Consider the following 5,806-nt stretch of genomic DNA (forward strand, 5'->3'; position numbering starts at 1 on the left):
ACCAACAGAGCTTGTGCCAGTTGTGGGCAGCCACGGTCAGCCGGGATCCTCCAGCTCTGCTGGGGATGACCCTTGAGCCAGAGCCCTATTTTTGGCCCTCTCCTCCTTCCTGAAGTGTGCCCTCAGAGCTCGTGCTTGGTTAGCTTAGAGTGAGGATGGGCCCTCTCTCCCGATGCCAACTGCCCCCCTCCTGAACAAACCAACCATCTCCAGAGTCTCAACAAAATAGCAGTCTATCATTGCAGGTGGAGTTGGGGGTGGGTGGGTAGAGGGAACCAGTTTCCCTTTTGGTCCTCAGCATTCTGCCTAGAAATGGGAGGGGTCTCCTGTTCTTGCAAGCCATCCCTATGGTGGGCTGAGGCAGTATCCCAGGTTACTTACTCCAAGGAGCTGCATCCATTTAAACACCACCTCCACAAGAGGCCTATGGGCTTCTCTAAAGAGGATGAAAGTCTGGGGGGGGGGGAACCAAAAAGTGGAGGAAGTGTGTGGGTGAAGGTGATGCCAGGGGTTGGCCAGAAGAGGGGAGAGTGTCCATTGGAGATAAGCTGGTGTGGAGCACTCTGCTCCCCTCCCTAGGGCCTTTTTGGCGGGGACATCTCCCAGAATCAGAGTTGGGTTGGTCATCTTGCTCTGCACAGCACCCCTCCCCCCAGAGAGTGGGTGCTTGCAGGGCACACTTGGCTCTGCCCCCTTTTCCTCCGGCTGGCCCATGTAGCCCAAATTAAGGCTAAGCACCCACATGACTGAGGAGGTCTGTGGAGGAGACCCCAACCAAGTGAGGTCCACTTTCTTGGGTCCCCGTCTCTTGACCTCGTGCTGGGAGAATGACCCAGATTCTCCTGGACCAGATCGGGCTGCCCAGGCTGAGGGCACCGCGGCAGGCTCTGCCCAGCCTCTGCCCGGGTCAGGGAGCTTCTCAGACTCTGGTCTGCCTAGAGAACCCCCCACCCCCCACCCCTCACCGTTACTCCAGACCTGCTCATTTTTTCCCAACTGTTATTTTATTCCATTTTCCAGTTCCATGTTATGAGTTTTTCATCATCTCCCCACATGCAGATGTGTATCTTTAAGTCACACCCGCCCCCCCGGGGCAGTCAGGTGGACACAGTACACACATGTGTGTTTAGCATGTTGACAGATGAGCCATTTTAGGTATGAGGAATTAGGATAAAGGGAAAAGAAAGAAAACCAGGAAATGGGGAAGAAAGACAGAAGAGATTTAACAAGTGAAGGAGGTGTTCATTCAGATTGGGGGGAGGGTGTTTTGTTTTGTTTTGTTTTTCTTCCTCTGGATGGAGATAGCATTGTCCATAGCTGGTCTCCTAGGGTGGAGGAGGGGAGGGGAGGGGAGGGGAGAAGAGAAGAACTGCAGAGAGGAGCTGCATCCTTCAAGGTTGCCGACCCATCTTCTAACAGACTTCCTGCCTCTCTGCCATCATAGCCAAGCCTATTCCAGGTCCTCTGGGCTCCCTTGCCCACAGGACCCAGTAGCCTCCTTTCCAGTCTTACATTTGGGAAGAAAAATCCCATCTTCTCTTGAAGCCAGGGCCAAGGGGCTGGACTGGAGGCTGCCCAGACTAAGTGAGGTCTCCCTTTAGATTAGACATTCTCTGGGGGCAGAACGGGGTCTTCCCTTGCAATGGGGGAGGAGCTTCTGGAAGCCAAGGACTAGAAGCCCCCTGAAGCCAGGAGCTTGGCTCCCCCTCAGTCAAGGTTTGAAAGTGCTTCTTGCCTCTCCCCAGGACTGTCCCAGGCCTCTCTGCTCAGCATTCTGGAGGGGGAGCCTGGAAAGGCCACATGAGTCCCTGGGGAGCCTTTGGGAAGGCCCTAGTTTCTCTCCATTTTTGCCAAGCCCTAAGGCTTCTCCTGCAGGCTAAGAAAGTCTCTCTAGCTCAGACTTCCTTCCTGGAGGGATGAGCCCTCCAATCTGAACCACAGATGAAGGATGTCCTCTATCACCCCCCTACTGAGGTGGGCAAAGAGGGACGCCTGGATCCCTCTGCCTTGCCACCCCGGCCCCAATGGGGTTACGCCCAGGGCTGTACAACTGACCAGCAGGACACTGAACTGAGAGGGTGGAGCAGACATAGGGCACACAAGGAGCTGCCCAGAGCTCCCCAGCTCCAGTGGGGGAACCTAGAAGCACCTCAGCCCAGGAAGGGAGCTGCTCCTGAGCCCCACCTCCCTTTGGACTCTTTCTAGGAAGTTACCTCCAAGCAGTGTAGAACTTGGAGACCGTGCCTTCATTGTTCAGATGGGGAAACTGAGGAAGCCCAGAGTGGAGAGCTGATTTTCCTGGGGGTCAGTATCAGCCAGACCCTCGGGACCCAATCTCCCTCCCACCCCCAGCTGGTTCTCTTGCAGCACCTTTCATGGAGGAGGCTGGGGGAGAACTGATTTCAGAGGCAGTTCTCCCTGAGTCTGCTCCCAGTTATTTGGGGGCAGATTCTGAGCTGTGGAGACAGAGCCCCCTGCTCTCCCCAGCTCCCTGCACCAAGTCAGTCAGTGAGGGTATGGGTACAGTGGTGTCAGCCTGGGGCAGTGGTTTCTTTGTACACCCCCCATTCTTCTCAGGACCTGGGTGGGGGAGCCCTGTCCTGGAGAACGCCAGGCTCCAGAGAGAATGAACTGAGTTCTTTCTTCTCTGGGCCAGACTGTTGGCAAACCTGGGTGGACACAGGCAACCCTGGGACAATTGGGGAGATGGGGGGGCCTGGGAGGATTGGGGGAACTGAGGCAGGAGGCCCCTCTGCTAGCTCCAGCACAGCCTCGAGGGGTTGAGCATGGGCAAAGGTAAGAGGCAGGGGCAGCTCTTGGGGTGCCCCTTTCCCAAGGGGACCCCAGGAATTGGACACCTACAAATGCAAACTGTGAGCGATCCCTCTACTGACCTCTGGGCGGCGATGGTACACAACATATCCAGAGAGACTTTGGCAGCGCCCTAAGTTTGGAGCTAAGAGCAGCTGGCTGGGCTGGGGCACCAAGGAGCCTTTCTCTGGACATCCACCCTCACCCCCCGGGCACTTCTCCTCTCCTCTTTCCCTCCTTTCTTCTCCCCCTTTCTGTCTTTGCCTCCTTTTGTCATCTCCTCTCCTACCTCATTTTTTCTCCTTTGGCTTTTCTCCCTTCTCCCTTTTCCTCTCCCCCTTTTTCTACTCTCATTCCCCCCTTTTCTCTTTCCCTCTTCTCCTTTTCTCTCTTCTTTTATATTTCTCCCTTTCCCCTCCTCTTCCTCCTCTCCTTACCCCTTTTCTTCCCTCTCCTTTATCACTCTCTTTCCTACCTTTTCCTTGCTTCCTCTCCTCCCCCTTTTTCTTCTGATTTCCCCCATTTTCTTCCCTCCTCCCTTTCTTTCTTTCCCTTTACTTTTTCTTTTCTTTTCTTCTCTTATTTCCTTTTCTCATCTCTTTCCCCTTCCCCTATCCTTTCTCACAGTTGCCTCTTTTCTTCTTTCTTTCCCTCTTTCTCCTCGTCTCTTCTTTCCCTGAACTCCTTTTTCTCTTTTCTCCACCTTGTTTTTCTCCCTTTCTCTCTTCCTTTTCTCCCTTTTTCCTTCTTCTCTTTTCCCTCCAATTGCTTTTCCCCTTTCATTTTCCCTCCTTGTGGTCTTCCCTCCTTTCTTTTCCTCCCCCTTCCCCTTGCCCTTTTCTCTTTTTGCAGTCTTTTCTCCCCCCTTTCTTCCCTTTTTCTTTCTTGTTCTCTTTTCTCCCCCTCTTTTCCTCCTCTTTTTCATCTTCCTTTCCTTTTCTTCCCCTTCCTTTCCTGAAGTCCCCTCTTTTTTCCTTTTTTTCTCTTTTTCCTCTAGTCTTTTCTTTTCCCTAATCCCTTCTCTCTCCTTGCCTCCCTTTCTCACATACTTTTTCTCATACTATCTTTTCTCTTATCTTCTCTCTCCCCTTCCCTCCTTTTCTTCGGGTTCCCCCACCCTTATCTCTCTTTTTCTTTCTCTCCCTTTTCCTCCTTTTCCCTCCTCTCTTAAGTTCTTCTTCTCCCCCCCCCATGTTTTTCCTTTCTCCTTTTTTTTTCATTTTCTCCCATCTCTTCCCTTTATGGAGAGGAAGGCTCTGAAACTCTTCAGGAGGTGCCCTGTCCTATCTGGAACCTTAAATTTGGGGAATGCAGACACGGAAGGACACAGAGCTTTGAGCCTGTGACTAAATGAGACCTGAGTGATGTCCTGACCCAAAGAATGTAGAGGTAGAGGAATCTCCTATCTAGTCCCAACTTGCTCATGTGGGACCCTGGCCTTGGACATCCAAGTCCCCCCCAATCTAAGAAAGCTCTTGGGGCAGACAATGTAAGAGAGACTTCCTAGGGTTGAGCGGCCAGGGTGCTGAAGGATGGCCCAGGGTTCCCCTCTTTCCTCCTCTGACATGCTTCTGGAAAGCGGAGCCTGGGTGGTCCCCTGACTCCCCCAGCACAGGGACACAGCAATGGTCAGTGCTCCCTTCCCATGAGTTGTCTCCCTAACTGGGAAGTCTTGAGGGTGCTGACAGACTCCCTTCACAATTTGTAGCCCCAGAGCTTTCGGAAAGCTTGTTCTTTCCCCCCTTCCTCCCTTCTTTTCCTCCCTCCAAGCCTCCCTCCTTCCCACCCTCTTTCCCTCCCTTCCTCCCTTCCTTCTTTTCTTCCTCCCTCCCTCCTTCCTCCCTCCCTCCTTCCTCCCTCCCTCCCTTCCTCCCTTCCTCCCTTCCTCTCTTTCTTCCTCCTTTCCTCTCTCCCTCCCTCCCTTCCTCCATTCCATCCTCCCTCCCTTTCTCCCTTCTTCCCTTTCTCCTTTTCCTTCCTCCTCCTCTCCCTTCTTTCCTTCCTTCCTTCCTTCCTTCCTTCCTTCCTTCCTTCCTTCCTTCCTTCCTTCCTTCCTTCCTTCCTTCCTTCTTTCCTTCTACCCAACTTCTGGAAAACTGTGTATACAAACTAAATGGCCTGTTGCTCATTCTCTATGTGTGACTTTGGACCTCATTCCTCATCCCTCTCTGGGACTCAGTTTTTCTATGGACACTGAGGAAACTGGATGTCATTATCTGGGAAGGCTTTGCCAGTTCAATGTTCAACTTTTTGTGACCTTTCTTCACCCTCCCAGAGGCCTCTTCTACCTTTCTTAACAGACTGACCATTGAGGAGCCCAGAAGCCCTTGAGATTCTCCTCACCAGGGCCTGGGCACTTCCACCTGCCCACCTTGGTAGTCTCAATCCCACCATACCCATCATTCATCAATTTACATTCTTCTCACAGGATAGTTTTGAAATTCCAATACAAATCCTGCTTTTGAAGGGGGGTGTCAACCTGAGGCCTATATTGGAGAGAGAGAGAGAGAGAGAGAGAGAGAGAGAGAGAGGAGAGTCAGAGATAGGCAGAGAGACAGAGTGACAGAAATGCAGAGATATTGAGACAGAGACAGAAACAAAGAGTAAGAAGACCCTTCCCCTTCATCCTATGTAGCTGGGTAGTTCAGTGGAGAGAGAGCACCGATCCTAAAATCACAGAGACTTAAGTTCAAATCCTGACTCAGACACTGCATTACCCTGGGAAAGTCACTTAATCTCTGCCTGCCTTAGTTTCCTCATCTATAAAATGAGGATACTAAGAACACCCACCTCATAGGGTTGTTGGTAAGAATTAAAGATCATGATCACAAAAATCACACACACACACAAATTCCACAGTGGCCAGAAGGTGCTGAGACCCTGGTTGCCTTCCCTTCCATCTTTATCCTTCGGCTGGGGTCAGCTGAGCAGGGCATCCTCCCACACACACTCAGGTGAAGGGGAAGACCCTCCCTCTTATCATGGTCTTCCCTCC

Source organism: Macrotis lagotis, chromosome 3, assembly GCF_037893015.1.
Source record: "Macrotis lagotis isolate mMagLag1 chromosome 3, bilby.v1.9.chrom.fasta, whole genome shotgun sequence".
Taxonomy (NCBI): domain Eukaryota; kingdom Metazoa; phylum Chordata; class Mammalia; order Peramelemorphia; family Peramelidae; genus Macrotis; species Macrotis lagotis.